General features: G+C 42.9%; 1 long non-coding RNA gene and 1 other non-coding gene across 2 annotated transcripts; one reads left to right on the top strand and one right to left on the bottom strand.

Moving 5' to 3' along the window:
* Positions 1-740: 740 nt before the first annotated feature.
* On the bottom strand, positions 741-2,577 carry LOC109910041 (uncharacterized). The gene is made up of 3 exons (XR_002257822.2): positions 2,391-2,577; positions 1,577-1,707; positions 741-1,428 (listed from the first exon to the last, which is right to left on the bottom strand). It is a non-coding gene; the product is annotated as an uncharacterized LOC109910041 (long non-coding RNA).
* Positions 2,578-16,522: 13,945 nt separating this feature from the next.
* On the top strand, positions 16,523-16,722 carry LOC116355118 (small nucleolar RNA SNORA74). Its single transcript, XR_004204363.1, has one exon. It is a non-coding gene; the product is annotated as a small nucleolar RNA SNORA74 (small nucleolar RNA).
* Positions 16,723-17,986: the final 1,264 nt, after the last annotated feature.

Consider the following 17,986-nt stretch of genomic DNA (forward strand, 5'->3'; position numbering starts at 1 on the left):
ATATATATGGCTCTACTTACTCTCAGATTGTAAAAAAGGTCATTAGCAGCAAAGTACACATCACACAAGACTGCAAACTCCTGCATCATCTCTAGCCGACACCTTTGCTGTCAGCTATCTAGCTAATAGCTAACGTTACCTTGATCCAAAACTAAAGATATAGGACATTTTAATTTACTGTTCAATATTTCTTAACTTTTATGCAATTGGTTGTGTCTTGTACAAAATACTGTCCTAGTAGCAGCCAGATATTTACAATTTGCCACGAATACTAGGTTAGTTTTTGCATAGAAGCTAGCAAGCTAACGTTAGCTACCTAGATGATATTAGCAACATAACTTTATTTAATATATTTATCATTTCTGCCAACTATATACTATATGAATGACATGAAATCCATGTCAAGTAATGGAGTCGAATGCACTGCTGTATTAATTCAGAACGAATTTGTTGACATGTTCTGTTGCAGATTCAAAGCCAGATTAACTCATTGCAGATATTCATGAATAAATAAGCATAATTTATTTGACAAGAATGCACCTAGTCACCCAGCCATCAAGTCAAACTTCTGAACTCCAACAATTGCATTGTTTAATAAATCTAAATAGCAAGCAATGTATGCATAACATATTGTATAAAGATCTGATTTGAGGTAAAGATTAAATTATTAATCAATGTCACAAACCTGTGACATCGAAAAGCACCATATAATCTATTATTACTATGCGGGAGCTGACAGAGTCTTCTGCTTGTCATTTTTAGGAATTAGACCACCACAAATAAAACAACGTAAAACAGCATATTATGATTTTTGGTGGGTGAGTTACAAATGGACAAAACAACTGGATGCTTAAGGTAGGTTTAATTTTAAAAAGTACTAGATCAAATGAGAAAATCATCTAACATACTCAAAACATGGAAGCCATGCCTAAAGTAATGTCAACACTCATCTTCTCAATTTAACAGTTCCATGTTGCTGCTATCAATTGTGAGAAGCACATTTACCACTACATTCAGTCTGAACCACAGAATAAGCAGGACAGCATTACACAGGTGAAAAAAAATCTTGCAAACCAGTACACCACAACACTTAAATGTGTTACTGAGTCTAGATGTTATCAAATGAGGGGAAGAACAAGTGAAGGAACCAGTATAGGGAAAATGGGTGAAGCTAGGGTGGGTTTATTGAGAGAAGATGGAGCATTCCAAAGTGTCCGAAGTTGAGGGAACATAAAAGGCATAGTGTGGAATAAGGGGTAGCTAGAGGGATGGAATAAACATTAAAAAAGTGGTTGCTGCTGTGCTTTTTCACCCCTTGTAGGTCGTGGTCACAAATACCCGGCCCATGTCCATTCACACGGTCTCAGCGCGTGTCCCTCAACGTCATTCAGTCTCAGTTGCAGCATTCAAATCATGCTCATCGTGTGTCTGAATCACAACATTAAAGATGAGTGATCACAGCATTTTAACAAATTGAGCCTTACACAATACAAATTAAGAATTCAAGACAGCATTTTGTTGATAACATGGTGGTTTACACTATGTCTACTGTGTGTGAATGATGGAAGAATCTTACCCCAACCAACAGCTGTAGGTCAATTTGAGTGTGTGGTCACTTAGGCCGGCATATCAACCAGTACCGGGACCATTAGAGACTTGGGATGCTTGCTGCTTGAATGTCTTCGGGTCTGTGTCTATAAAGATCAACTACAAAATGGAGGAAGTTAGTCTGTGGCTTAGATTGAGTTTAAAGTTGACACAAATGGAAAACTACACATATGAAAGACTGCACTACACAGGCCAGTACAATAGCCTACACATGGAGAAGATCTGAAGCTTTTGTTCCATCCCATCTCATACATGATTACAAATCATAGCCTATCGCCATGATTAATTATGTTGGTTATTTAAGTCAGGTGTTAGAGATGGGCAGGGACAAAACCCTTCATACACTCAATGACTGAAACAGACCAAAGCAAAATAATAGTGTTCCAGGTTGAAACAGTTTACCTAGTTAAGAGGTGATAAGACAGGCACACCCATTGGTTCTTGAATACAGAAGGTGCAACTAAGGTTTGCAATTTGGCATCAATAACGTAACAGTAATTGTACCTAAAAAAAACAACGTGAATACCATTTCATTTAAAACCCACCATAGGAGGTAGGACTAAATAAGGTTACATAACCTTGCCTACTAGCTATACTAATGATCTGCTGTCCAGAGGGTAACAGAAAACAGATCAGTCTTCCCATAGTACAGTAAGCAAACTCTTGACTCAAGAGAGGATGCAAATCAGTTGATCTCTGAAACCTCTCAAAAAGCCAGACCAAAATAAAACAACTAGCTAAAGTAGCTACAAGTCAAGTAGTACTTGAAATAGGCTACTTACCCCTCACCCACATATACAAATGTAGCGTGGTTCGTTCTGCACTTTTAATTAGGACGCTGCCACAACTGAAGGTCTACTAGTGGAATTATTTTTATTTGCCCTGCACACGAAGAGACTACACACATTATGTTAACCCTTGGCGCAGTCCTAGCTCACCTTGCTAGCCGAAGGACAGGCAAAAGACAACAAAAAGGGGTACGGAAATACAGTTAACCCGCGATGGGCAAAACCAAAATATACAAACTTTTTTGTATGTACAATATTAATATGAAAAAGTGTTTGTACACCAAAGAAAAACATTAGCTATGCAGCTGTAATTACATTTAAAAAATACACTGAATTCTTATTATTATTATCAAATTATTAACATCCCCTTTTGACCTGGCCTATTTGAAATGGTCCTTGTGTGCAATTTGGTGTATAATCTAGGGGAACAACATCACACTGCTACATTCACCCCCACTGTTTTACACTAGATTATAGGCACAAAACACATGACCTCGAAGGTAACAAAGCAAAGAAAGAAAAAATAACATTTCACACCCCCAGAGTGACAGAGTAACCCAGTGTAGTCCCTTAATTCTAGACCCACAAATGGTCGATCAACTGAAAAACTATCCCCCGAAGGATTAGGAAAAATAAGGGGTAGCTAATCCCTTATTCAACCGTATACGAAAAATGCCATATACATTTTATGCCAATGGACTACACACAAAGTTACATGAATTGTCAAGTATATTAGACAAACCCACAAATCATTCTAAGACACACTTAGATTACTACATATTTATATAAAAAAAGAAAAGGTAGGCAATATCCTACCGTCACCGAGAAACCAGGAACTGTTTCATTTCCTGTGTAGACATAGTTTGGATTCGCCTATTCACTGGCTTAATAAATCTACCTAGTCAAGTCCGAGCACCCTCACCCAAAAACCCAGCAGGAATGTCACAGACAGCACTAACCCTGCTCAGAGGTCTGACCTCAGGATGGGGAGTATTACAGATCCGCATATCTGGAGCCAGCACACTTTCAGTTACCGACTCAACACTAGTAGTGTCAGACGACTGATCAGAATCCTGGTAGATTGTCACAGACCCCACTGACGAAGCATCTTCAACTAAGGTAACATCATCTGTCACAGCATCATCCACACTGAATGGAGTTTCGCAATCAGAACTCTTGTAGGCTTCAGGGATATCTCTCTGGTCCACTTCTGCTGAGCACACATCACTTAAGGGGACTTCATACGGTTGTTCCACCTCACTTCCATCAGCTGGGACTTCACCATCCTCTTGGAGTATCCTCCCAGAAGACTCAGGATGGCCTGCTACCCAGTGGACAGTCCTGGCGTCACTCCCATCCATTTGGCTGGACTCCGCAGACATCTCAGAGATCACGTCACCACTCGATAGAGATCCGTGACCCTCAGGTTCCTCCCACGAAGGCAAAGGCAGAAAGTTGACTGGCATAATCAGGTTCCTATGCACAGTTTTGATGCGTCCAGTGGTAGGGTGTTGGATACGACATGTGTTCAGTGAGCTGTTCTTCGCAACCACTGTGTACACCACACTCTCCCAGCGATCAGCCAGTTTCTTCTTGCCCCTCTCCCCCTTGTTAGCAAGTAGAACTCTGTCTCCCTTCTGCACCGAGTGACCCTTAGACCGTCTGTTGTAGACCTCAGCTTGTCTCTTTTGTTGCTTACTGGCATGCTGCTGGGCCAATGTCATGGCCTCTCTCAGATCCTCACCCAGAGACTGGACATACTTATCCACATCTACTGTGTCCCCATCCAACAGCACACTTTCAAACATAACATCTACCGGCAACCTTGGGGTGCGTCCGAACATGAAGAAGAAGGGTGGAAACACAGTAGTCTCGTGAACAGTGCAGTTATAGGAGAATGTCAATGTGTTCAACATCTGAGGCCATTTAGCCTTGGACCTAGCTGGCAGGGCTCTAATCATCCCGCCCAGTGTGCGATTCAGACGTTCTGCTTGACCGTTACCCATGGGATGATAAGGTGTGGTGTGGGACTATTCAACACCAGATAACTGAAGCAATTCTGCAATAAGTGAACTCTCAAAGTTAGCACCCCTGATACAATCAGCAAACCCATAAATGCAGAAAAAAATATTCCAGAGAACACGAGCAACAGTCTTAGCAGACTGGTTTGGACATGGATACGCACAGGCCAGCTTAGTAAAGTTATCAGTCACTACTAACACATCAATAGACTTGTTGTTTGAATCTTCTGCAGTCCAGAAATCAATACACACAAGTTCTAAAGGTGCCGTTGTCACAGTGGAGACAAGTGGAGCTCTTGCTTCAGGCTCAGGTGCTTTACTCAACACACATCTCTTACAGTGGGCCACGTATTCCTTGACATCCTTCTCCATAGATTCCCAGTAAAACCTCTGTCTCGTGAGCCACAATGTGCACTGCTGACCCTGATGACCAGCATCATCATGAACTCCCTTCAACACAAGGCCTCTCAAAGACACGGGTACGACATACTGGAATATTTTCTTCTTACTAACTTGGGTGTTTTGAGACACAATACAGAATCCCTAACCGCGTGGTGAGTTTTCCCCACTGTCTTAGAGTATAAAATGTTTCTTTAGCTTCAAAGACTCGCTCTCTCCTATATGGGCGCCGGCCTCTATCTACAAAGAACATGACTCTGCTGATGATAGGATCCAGTGTTGGTTATCATACAGCTCCTTGTGTGTAAGGACAGGTAAAGGGCTCTGACCCATGGACATCAACTTCTCAAGGTGCTGCACATGTGAAACTGCCCTCACTGTGACACCATCATCCCATCGGCGATGGGCATGGAGGACAGCAGACACCTCTTCACAGGAAACCAACCCACTGACATCGTCTCCAGCTCTACTCAACTCACTCCTAGGAGCCATAGACCTTCTACAGCCAGCCTCGGGCTGCTCACAGGAGAGACGGAACATGTCTTGTACATCATCCACTCGAAGACCTCTGGCTTCCTCCAGCAGGACATCATATGGAATTCTTGTCAGTCGGTGCAGAACTTTGGAGCGGACAAATGGCTCTCTGCTCAAAGCATCAGCAACGACATTCTTGGTCCCTGGTATGTACTGGATATCAAAATCAAAAGGTGCCAGCTTTGCAACCCATCTCTGCTCGCATGCATCAAGTCTCGGCTTTGTAAGAATATATTTGAGTGGATTGTTGTCGGTCCACACAGTAAACTTATGCCCTCGCAGCCAATGGCTGGACTTATCATGAATGGCCCATTTCATGGCTAGAAATTCCAGCCGGTGAGCATCACTTGGATTGTGCATGATTAAGAGATTTACGAGCAAAAGCTATTGGCCTGGCTATGGCCTTCCCATCTTGCACTTGGGAAAGTACAGCTCCCAAACCACTAGTAGATGCATCAACAGAAAGTAAAAATGGCTGAGAAAAATCTGGATGAGCCAGCAGTGCCTGGTCAACTAGTGCTGCTTTCAAAGCTTCAAAAGCGAGTTGACATTCGGCAGTCCAGTCTGCAGCAGTGAGCCTGTGAGAGGGACCAGGCCTCTTTCTGCCCTTGCCTCTCCTAGGCTTCTTCTGACCTGTAGTCAGCTGAAACAATGGCCTAGCAACCATGGAACAATTCTCAATGTAGTGTTGATAGTATACTACCATACCAAGGAAAGAACGGATTTTGCTAGGAGACGGAGTGACACCATCAGCTTCCATCATCCCACTCTCAGTCACATTTAAAATGGTTTGAACCTTAGCAGGGTCAGTGGCTACACCCTCCTGAGAAATGACGTGGCCCAAAAACTTAACAGCCCTCCTCAAAAACGTGCACTCTGAGACCGTTTAAGATTGTGCTCCTGCAACCGCTGAAAAACCATCTCAAGTCTCTGCAGACTCTCTTCCTCCGTCTTAGCAAAAACCATCAGATCATCCAAATAGCAAAGGAGACTTAGAAAGTTTTGGTCACCAAAGATGGTCAGCATCATTCTCATAAAAGGAGCTGGGCTGTTGCAAAGGCATTGAGGTAAACGATTGTACTCGTGCGGACCTAAAGGAGAGGAAAAGGCAGTGTATTTCTTATCCTCTTCATGCAGTGGCACATTGTAGTACCCTGACGTCAAGTCCATTGTGCTGAAAAAGGCATTTTACCTCCCAGCGCAGCCAGAACATCACCCTGTTGAGGCAGGGGATGAGCATCCTTTAACCACCTAAAGTCAGTGCATAGACGCAAGTCCCCATTCTTTTTCCATACCAGCACCAATGGTGAGGCATACTCGCTGCTGGATCTTCTGACTATTTCCTTTTCCTCCATATCGTCCAGTGTTTCCCTAAGTTTTTTGTAATGAGCTGGAGAAAGCCTACGATAAGGTCATCGAAATGGTCGGTCATCAGTCAGCCGTATGCGATGGCAGAACTCTTTTGCCACTCCACAATCCAGGCTATGTCTAGAGAACACTGTGTCATACTTCTCAATTAAACCGACAAGTTTGTCTTTCCAGAACAGTGAAACTGGACACTCCTCAACAGACAGGCCTTGAAGTCCAAGATTGCTCAGTGTACTGATGCCATTAATTACACTGCCACCAACTGAACTGTTAGCTGTAAGACTGCCATGTGAGCTGTAACATTGTACTTTTTCCACGTTCCGGTATGCTGCTTGCTGCTTGCCATCATCAAAATCCTCCAATGCAATGCAAGCATACACATCTGCTACTTTAGCATTTCGTCTCAGGGTAACTGGCGAAGTTGTTGGATTCACAATCTTCACAGAGAGCCACCCATCTCCCCACAGAGGCGTAACTACTCTCCCTACTAATATGTGTCGATTCACAAAACGAGATGAGCTGAGATCGACAACAACAGTACTGCCCACAGAGAGTTTTGTCTTTGGGGTTAGGCGGCTACACACCAGATGCTCACTCATGGGTTGGAGTGTTACTGCTCTCTTCAACTTAATGGTGCGCACTTTATCTGGGATGGAGTTTCCTCTCCATCTCTCCAGATTTGATAGGAGACGCAGGAACTGGCTGTCATCACACTGGCCAGAAGGACCTGGCGTATCCACCACCCGCCAGTAGCTGTCATCACACTGGCCAGAAGGACCTGGCGTACCCACCACCCGCCAGTAGCTGCCATTCGATTTGAACTGTCTAATCAGAGACTTCAACACATTAGTGCCCACAATGAGTTCATCAACCTGCCCATCTACAATAAGCACTGGGACTACATAACTGAAGCCATAAAGCTGTATTTTTAAGTAACACATGCCCACTGGGCTAGTTTGCGTCCCACCACAACCCACCAGGATGATGTCTGAAGGAGCTAGAAAGTTCCCCTCTACCACTCCCGCCTCCCTCAACCAAGGTACAATATCTGCGCGCATAGTAGCCATGGACCCACTATCTAACATCCCCTTCAGCTCAACTTTATCCTGTTCAAGCACGGTGGTGTAAAACAAACGGTCATTCTGAGTAATTCTCATTGTGTTCTGAAAAATTACTGTGTTGTTCTTGGTTACTGACTCACTAAAATAATATTAAACAGATTGGATAGCATCATCAGTGGAGGAAAAATTAGACTGCCTCACATTGCCCCCCTCAGAATGGAGGCTTTCTAATTTTCCTGAGACCTGCCAGTCTGTCCACATCCAGGGCTCTGTTGCTGCCCAGTCTCACTACAGTCAATGCTCATGTGGCCCGGAGAGAAGCACTTGAAACACAGCTGGTGCATCTGACAGTGAGCTTTGGTCCAGTGATTAGTGCTTCCACAGACAGCGCACTCACGCTGACTTTTGGGGAACTGTTTACGGGGTTCTCTGTTCACAGACTGAGTATTGCTGACAAGAGCCTTCTCTAGCATACTCAAAACTTTCTCTAATGTCCAACCCTCAGATGCAGATGGGGCCTGCTCTGGTTCACGGCCACATCGAGAAAAATATGAAACATTAGGTCTGCTCACAGGATCCACATCCTCCTGGGGGGAGTCAAAGTCAGCAGCCACCTGCTGTGAAAGTTGTGTTCTACAGTGGGGCAAAAAAGTATTTAGTCAGCCACCAATTGTGCAAGTTCTCCCACTTAAAAAGATGAGAGAGGCCTATAATTTCCATCATAGGTACACTTCAACTATGACAGACAAAATGAGAAGAAAAAAATCCAGAAAATCACATTGTACGATTTTTTATGAATTTATTTGCAAATTATGGTGGAAAATAAGTATTTGGTCAATAACAAATGTTTATCTCAGTACTTTGTTATATACCCTGTGTTGGCAATGACAGAGGTCAAACGTTTTCTGTGAGTCTTCACAAGGTTTTCACACACTGTTGCTGGTATTTTGGCCCATTCCTCCATGCAGATCTCCTCTAGAGCAGTGATGTTTTGGGGCTGTTGCTGGGCAACACGGACTTTCAACTCCCTCCAAAGATTTTCTATGGGGTTGAGATCTGGAGACTGACTAGGCCACTCCAGGACCTTGAAATGCTTCTAAAGAAGCCACTCCTTCGTTGCCCGGGCGGTGTGTTTGGGATCATTGTAATGCTGAAAGACCCAGCCACGTTTCATCTTCAATGCCCTTGCTGATGGAAGGAGGTTTTCACTCAAAATCTCACGATACATGGCCCCATTCATTCTTTCCTTTACACGGAACAGTCGTCCTGGTCCCTTTGCAGAAAAACATCCCCAAAGAATGATGTTTCCACCCCCATGCTTCACAGTAGGTATGGTGTTCTTTGTATGCAACTGAGCATTCTTTGTCCTCCAAACACGATGAGTTGAGTTTTTACCAAAAAGTTATATTTTTGTTTCATCTGACCAAATGACATTCTCCCAATCTTCTTCTGGATCATCCAAATGCTCTCTAGCAAACTTCAGACGGGCCTGGACATGTACTGGCTTAAGCAGGGGGACACGTCTGGCACTGCAGGATTTGAGTCCCTGGCGGCGTAGTGTGTTACTGTTGGTAGGCTTTGTTACTTTGGTCCCAGCTCTCTGCAGGTCATTCACTAGGTCCCCCCGTGTGGTTCTGGGATTTTTGCTCACCGTTCTTGTGATCATTTTGACCCCACGGGGTGAGATCTTGCGTGGAGCCCCAGATCGAGGGAGATTATCAGTGGTCTTGTATGTCTTCCATTTCCTAATAATTGCTCCCACAGTTGATTTCTTCAAACCAAGCTGCTTACTTATTGCAGATTCAGTCTTCCCAGCCTGGTGCAGGTCTACAATTTTGTTTCTGGTGTCCTTTGACAGCTCTTTGGTCTTGGCCATAGTGGAGTTTGGAGTGTGAGTGTTTGAGGTTGTGGACAGGTGTCTTTTATACTGATAAGGTGCCATTAATACAGGTGCCATTAATACAGGTAACGAGTGGAGGACAGAGGAGCCTCTTAAAGAAGAAGTTAAGGGTCTGTGAGAGCCAGAAATCTTGCTTGTTTGTAGGTGACCAAACACTTGGTCCAACTCTTTATCAGGACAGTTGCATACAAACATGACTGCCAACTCTGAGCACTGATTGGGCAAGGTTCTACCCTCACTTACAAGGTACTGTTCAGCTTCCTCTGCAGCTTTGTTAAGCCTAATCCAGAAATCTAGTGGACCCTCATTAGCATATGGTTTGATTGAGTAGAAATGAGCTAATGGCATACCTGAGCAGACAGTATCCCCAAAGTGTTGCTTGAGAACACTGAACACTGCCTTAACATCTGTGACAACAGGGTTGTTAACGCATCCAGACTTTGGTCACATCCCGTGCCCTCCCCATGAGCCGAGACATCACTTCCCCAACATTCTCAGGCCCATTGTAACCCCTTCTCTAGGTAGACTCCCATTAGCTCCTCCCACTCCAGGACAGAGTACTTATCTGAGCCATCACCCCTAAAGAAAGGTGGAGCATTAACATCTGACTTCACAACTAGATTCAGCTTGGATGCATCAATAAAAGTTGACCCACATTGCTCAGACAAGGGAAACTGCTGGGGTTGTTGAGGGGAATGGGCAGGAGAAAGACTCGAAGTCCCAGGCTGCAGTAAACTCGCTCTGATAGATTCTCCTATCTCTGAACCAATCTGCTTAATAAGGTCACTAAACTGACTCGGAAGTGTCCCATTATTACTGAGGACTGGGGATGATGCTACATCAAAAGACAGAGGTGGGATACCCTGGTCAGGTGGAGTAAACAGCCTACCCCTCCCAGTGCATGTAAACTCAGGACTAGCAAACACTCTACTCCCAGGAGCTGACTGTACAAATGGTGTAAATGCAAGGACAACCCTCCCTCTACCCACACTAAAATCCCCAGCATAACTCATTTTATGGACTTGAGAATCTTCCATTGCTCAATAGAGCACTAAAATACATTGTAATATTCTGCATACAAAAAAAATGCAATAAACAAATTCCTTCAAAACAAGCAAATAAACACAAATACCCTTATCTAGTGAATATGCTACATTCACCTTCACTATTTACAGTATAAATTCACTTATAGCGAATCAAACTGCTACAGACCTATATTTATCCTACCCTGCCTTTCTAAGGTCTTCGAAAGACAAGTCAACAAACAGATTACCGACAATTTCGAATCTCACCATACCTTCTCTGCTATGCAATCTGGTTTCAGAGCTGGTCATGGGTGCACCTCAGCCACGCTCAAGGTCCTAAACGATATCTTAACCGCCATCGATAGGAAGCATTACTGTGCAGCCGTATTCATTGATCTGGCCAAGGCTTTCGACTCTGTCAATCACCACATCCTCATCGGCAGACTCGACAGCCTTGGTTTCTCAAATGATTGCCTCGCCTGGTTCACCAACTAATTCTCAGGCAGAGTTCAGTGTGTCAAATCGGAGGGTCTGCTGTCCGAACCTCTGGCAGTCTCTATGGGGGTGCCACAGGGTTCAATTCTTGGACCGACTCTCTTCTCCGTATACATCAATGATGTCGCTCTTGCTGCTGGTGAGTCTCTGATCCACCTCTACGCAGACGACACCATTCTGTATATTTCTGGCCCTTCTTTGGACACTGTGTTAACAACCCTCCAGGCAAGCTTCAATGCCATACAACTCTCCTTCCGTGGCCTCCAATTGCTCTTAAATACAAGTAAAACTAAATGCATGCTCTTCAACCGATCGCTGCTTGCACCTGCCCGCCTGTCCAACATCACTACTCTGGACGGCTCTGACTTAGAATACGTGGACAACTACAAATACCTAGGTGTCTGGTTAGACTGTAAACTCTCCTTCCAGACCCACATCAAACATCTCCAATCCAAAGTTAAATCTAGAATTGGCTTCCTATTTCGCAACAAAGCATCCTTCACTCATGCTGCCAAACATACCCTTGTAAAACTGACCATCCTACCAATCCTCGACTTCGGCGATGTCATTTACAAAATAGCCTCCAATACCCTACTCAACAAATTGGATGCAGTCTGTCACAGTGCAATCCGTTTTTTCACCAAAGCCCCATATACTACCCACTATTGCGACCTGTACGCTCTCGTTGGCTGGCCCTCGCTTCATACTCGTCACCAAACCCACTGGCTCCATGTCATCTACAAGACCATAGCCATAGCATCACCCACCTGTAGCACGCGCTCCAGCAGGTATATCTCTCTGGTCACCCCCAAAACCAATTATTTATTTGGCCGCCTCTCCTTCCAGTTCTCTGCTGCCAATGACTGGAACGAACTACAAAAATCTCTGAAACTGGAAACACTTATCTCCCTCACTAGCTTTAAGCACCAACTGTCAGAGCAGCTCACAGATTACTGCACCTGTACATAGCCCACCTATAATTTAGCCCAAACAACTACCTCTTTCCCTACTGTATTTATTTTGCTCCTTTGCACCCCATTATTTTGATTTCTACTTTGCACATTCTTCCACTGCAAATCTACCATTCCAGTGTTTAACTTGCTATATTGTATTTACTTTGCCACCATGGCCTTTTTTTGCCTTTACCTCCCTTATCTCACCTCATTTGCTCACATCGTATATAGACTTGTTTATACTGTATTATTGACTGCATGTTTGTTTTACTCCATGTGTAACTCTGTGTCGTTGTATGTGTCGAACTGCTTTGCTTTATCTTGACCAGGTCGCACTTGTAAATGAGAACTTGTTCTCAAATTGCCTACCTGCTTAAAAAAAGGTGAAATAAAATAAAATAAAATAAATAAAACATCGAACAAATACGCATGCGCAGATCGCGCATCTCATCCACATGCACAGCTCCGGTGGTCGGCTTGAGCTGGCAGTTTGTAGCGTGGTTCGTTCTGCGTTGTGTACTTTTAGTTAAGACGCTGCCACAACTGAAGGTCTGCTCGTGGAATTATTTTTATTTGCACTGCACACGAAGAGACAACACACAATATGTTAAACCTTGGCGCAGTCCTAGCTCTCAGGCACCTTGCTAGCCGAAGGTCAGGCAAAAGAGAACAATAAGGGGGTACGGAAATACAGATAACCCGCGATGGGCCAAATCAAAATATACAACACTTTTACAGTCACATGTATGTACAATATTGATATGAAAAAGTGTTTGTACACCAAAGAAAAACATTAGATATGCAGCTGTAATTAAATTTAAAAAATACACTGAATTATTATTATCAAATTATTAACATCCCCTCTTGACCTGACCTATTTGAATTGGTCCTTGTGTGCAATTTGGTGCATAATCGAGAGGAACAACATCACACTGCTACACAAACATAAGAACGTCTTGCTTCGCCACCTAAGTTAACTCGCTAGCTGTCTAGCAAGCTAGATTGTTGGTTTTGTGAAAGCCAAAGAAAGTTAAACGAGACTGAACAAAAATATAAATGCAACAATTTCAAATATGTTCTTTTTCATATAAGAAAATCAGTCAAATTGAAATACATTAGGCACTAATCTATGGATTTCACATGACTGGGAATACACATATGCATCTGTTGGTCACAGAAACTTCTTTTTTTAAGGTAGAGGCATGGATCAGTAAATCAGTCCGAATCTGGTATGACTATATAATACGAGTCATACTACCCATTAAAACCTTGCTGTCCAATCGTTTCTTCACAATTTTTCCCATAGGGGATTTTAGAAACACTTAAAATAAGGGCTGTGTTTTGTCTAGGCATACCCTGACATGGCGTTTTGATAACCACGTAAATCTCGAGGACAAAGTGACTTTTATCAATATATTTGCCTGTATTTACTCCACAAAAATGAAATGCTAATTAGCTGATAAAATGGCTGTCATAAAGAACTGCACATGCCATGATCTGGGTGAGACAGCCGAATCGAGGCAAAGGTATGAATCTCTGGAATAACTATCTAATGTTAGCTAAATGTAGTTGTGAATAAATTGGCTATATTTCTTTAAATTGACAATTCTGTGAACTGTCTCGTGCAAGTTTTATATTGACACAATACATGTTAGCAAAGGTGTCAGCTAGAGATGACGTGCAGGATCTTGCAGCGATTTGTAGTCTTGCATGATGTCTACATTTGTGCTAATTAGCATTTTTTAATCTGACAGTAAATAGAGATGTGTATGTTGATAAAAGTCACCTTGTCCGTGAGAGATTGTTATTTTATTTTTTTACCCCTTTTTCTCCCCAAATTCATGGTATCCACGTTACAGTCTTGTCTCATTGCTGCAACTCCCGTACGGACTCAGGAGAGGCGAAGGAGGTGCGTCCTCCGAAACACAACCCAACCAAGCCGCACTGCTTCTTGACACAATACCCACTTAACCCAGAAGCCAGCCCCACCAATGTGTTGGTGGAAACCGTACTCCCTTACTACACCTGGCGACGTGTCAGCGTGCACTACGCCCGGCCAAACCCTCGCCTAATCCGGACGACACTGGGCCAATTGTGCACCGCCCCATGGGTCTCTCAGTCGTGGCCGGCTGCGACAGAGCCTGGACTCAAACCCAGAATCTCTAGTGGCACAGCGAGCACTGCGATGCAGTGCCTTAACCACTGCGCCACTCGGGAGGCCCGTCGAGAGAGATAAACATGGTTATCAAAACATCACAGTAAGCCTACACGAAACAGACCTTATTTTAAGTGTTTCTAAAATCCCTTATTGGAAAAATGAATGGTGGAAAAACAATTGGAACCATTTATGTTTGACCGCTAGGTTTCATGGGTATTATGACACCTCCACTGTGGGTCTCTACTTTCCTCATGCAATCCAGGAATTGTGCACAAATCGTTGCGACATGGGACCTTGCATTATCATGCTGAACCATGAGGTGATGGCAGGGGATGAATAACACGACAATGGGCATCAGGATCTCGTCACTGTATCTCTGTGCATTAACATTTCCTTCGATAAAATGTAATTGTGTTCGTTGTCTGTAGCTTATGCTTGCCCATACCATAACCCCACCACCATGGGACACAATTGCACACTCCCTCAATTTGAGACACCTTTGGAATTGTGCTGTTTGACACATTTTAGTGGGCTTTTATTGTCCCCAGCACAAGGTGCATTTGTTGAATCAGCTTGTTGATATGCCACACCTGTCTGGTGGATGGATTATCTTGGAGAAATACGCACTAACAGGGATGTTAACAAATCTGTGCACAACATTTAAGATAAATAAGCTTTTTGTGAGTATGGAACATTTCCGGGATCTTTTATTTCAGTTCATGAAACAAGAGACCAACACTTTACATGTAGAGTTTTTATATTTTTGTTCATTGTATATAATACCATATTTTTTTGTGAGAAAACCATCAGTAGAGTTGAAAATGCAAATGTATTTTGCCTTTGGTACATCACACACAGCCTTTAATCTGCAACAAGTCATTTGATGGAAACATAACTCTGCAGCATATTATTTTTATGTGGATTATAGAATATTTGCATGAAAATCTATTGCCAATTGGATCGAAACCTAGCTACAGCTGGTTACATTTATTGGAGGTAGGCCTATATGCTATGGTGCGTTCAGGGTTGGATGTCCGTTCAAAAGATGTTTCCCATTCGGGAACTCGTTTTTTCCCTAGTTCCCAGTTGTTTTGTACTCGGAAATCTCTGACTTCAGTGCGTTCATGACAACTGGGAACACGGGAAGAAACGAGCTCCAACTCGGGAACTCAAGACTCTCTTTAGAACTCCAATTTTCAGACTTGAAGATCACTGACGTCATGATTTTACCTCTTATTTTCCCAAATCCCAGTTATCTTGAATGTACCAATAGTCCACGGAAATGTGGACCAGTTATAAAATTTGACATTTCCGAGTTTCCTTGTTCAGATTATTACATGAACGCAGTAATAGCCCACATTTCTGGGAGGTACAGACCTATCCCACAATTCACTCCGGAACATGTATTCTATGGTGCCGAGGAGGACTATAAATCTGCAAGTGCCCGACCAGCGGTCTTTTTTTTTTGCAGACACGAGAACCTAAGGAGGTCAGTTTTCTTTTATGGCAATAGTTGCTTGCGTTTATGGAACTTGGAATGGAGCCAGTTGTTGGCTGGCTAGCCTTCCTCCGGCCAAACGCTGCGGCGGTTAGTTTCTTTCCGCAAAGAAGTAGCTATTTAACGTTACCAAGTGAACAGATCGGAAGAATTGAGTTTTAGTCGTCAGGTAAGACAAATGGCTAAAGCAGTAAGTGGTAAGGAAGCTCCTAGCTAAACAATATATATTTTTTTTTTTTAAATAACCAATGCTGCCTCTAGCCCTGGCTAAAATATCTAGATGAGTAATTTAAAATTACGTCCAGCTAAATCGTTTAGCTAACAGTTGTTGCATTGGAAGCCATTGACTAGTTTTTGCGATAGGTTTCCAAGGCTAACTAGCCTGTAAAATGACTGGCAAGTTTCACATGCAAGGCCTAGATGACACGTGGTGGCGTGAAAAATATGGGCCTAGTTAAATACTGTAGCCAAGCTGGCTAGCCAATGTGTAAAACCGAGATGGATACCATTTGTTTTAATGCAATAACGTTGTCGCAACTCATGCATACCATACCATGTCTTTACCCTCACAGGTTGTGCCACCATTCAGATCTTCAGACATGGGAGGGCTGCAAATGGGAATAACGCGATCCCCCTTCAAGGTAGTTGTCTCACACATCCTTACATTAAAAATGAAAGGTTAATTAGGTTTTCGTGATTGGGTTGTTTTAGTAATCCAGCGGTAGTCAGCTGTACAGGCTAGTCAATGCCTGAACTAGTGTTACACTGCTGGAAGAGGAAGGCTCTGCTAGCGTGGCCTGGTCCAGCAGACGCTGTTTTAGTGGCTGTTGGTACTGAGCTGTAGCAGAACTGTGCCCTTCTGAGAGTGGTCTGCACCTACACACGGGGGCAGCCCTAGTAGAAGGGTTAACACGTATACAATTAAAGCAATCCATATGTGTAGATACTTTATTTTAAGTCCTGACATTAATGACCTCATCCTTTCCTTTGCATTTCATGCAAGCATGCGGACTGAATGAATTGCATCAACTCTTCAGGTGAGCATAAATAACCATTTTGTTTATACAAATGTGATGTACTGTGCCATGATGCTTATTTAACACATCATTCTTATTGTATGGTGAAGATAATTTATAAAAAAAAAACTGAGCACTATTTAAGGCCTGTTACTGTTTACCGAATGTTTTACATCGTTTCAGGTTTTGTAAGTTGAGCATTTCCTTTGCATTCCAGGAAAGCATGCGCCGTCAACTCCATTGAAGGTGATTCAACTCTAGTCAATAGTTATGAAGGTGAGGATGGCTCAGTAGTTATAGCTAAACGCCATGAACATGTACTGTGCATTGATGAGAGCTTTATAGCTTTAACCCAGCTTTCTTACTGTTGGTGAAGACATTATGTTCTAACTCTGAGCACAATTTTTAATGGTTGGTATTGTCTACACTGTATTTATCTACTGCTCACTAGGGTTCTTATTCCTCTAATGTAGACTAAGCATGGAACTGCTGGGACTGGATTGATGGATAAATGGAAAGGGTATTAAAGGTGAGGATGGGAATTATTATAGCTTAACATGTACTGTGCATTGATGAGAGCTTTACAGCTTTAACCCAGCTTTCTTACTGTTGGTGAAGACTTTTAAACTCTGAGCACAATGTAAAATGGTTAATATTCAATTGTAGTCCTACATGACTCACTGTTGGGACTTTAGTCATTTTATTCATTTGCATTTCAGGAAAAACAATTTGGTGGACTGCTTGCATTTCAGCAGGAAATTATCCAGGTAAACTCCATAGCTGATTCTGAATTATTATAGCTACAAAAACATGTACTGTGCAGAGCTTTATCGCTGTAACCCAGTTTAACTGTTGACTCTGAAACTGGGATTGTGCACATCCGCAATGTCTGTTACTGTATACATTGTATGTGAATGTAATGTACTATAACGTCTACATTGATTTTGAAACCCTAGTGCCGTCATGAAAATGCACTGTGCGGTGATGAGAGCTTTATAGCTTTAACCCAGCTTTCTTACTGTTGGTGAAGACACTATGTTCTAACTCTGAGCACAATTTGTAATGGCTGTTATGGCCTCTAAATTGTATTTGTATACTATATATAAATTGTATTTTTATATTAGACGAAGATTATTTTTAACTTCCTGTCTTTGCATTTCAG

The sequence above is a fragment of the Oncorhynchus kisutch genome, linkage group LG19 (genome assembly GCF_002021735.2).
Source record: "Oncorhynchus kisutch isolate 150728-3 linkage group LG19, Okis_V2, whole genome shotgun sequence".
NCBI classification, from domain to species: domain Eukaryota; kingdom Metazoa; phylum Chordata; class Actinopteri; order Salmoniformes; family Salmonidae; genus Oncorhynchus; species Oncorhynchus kisutch.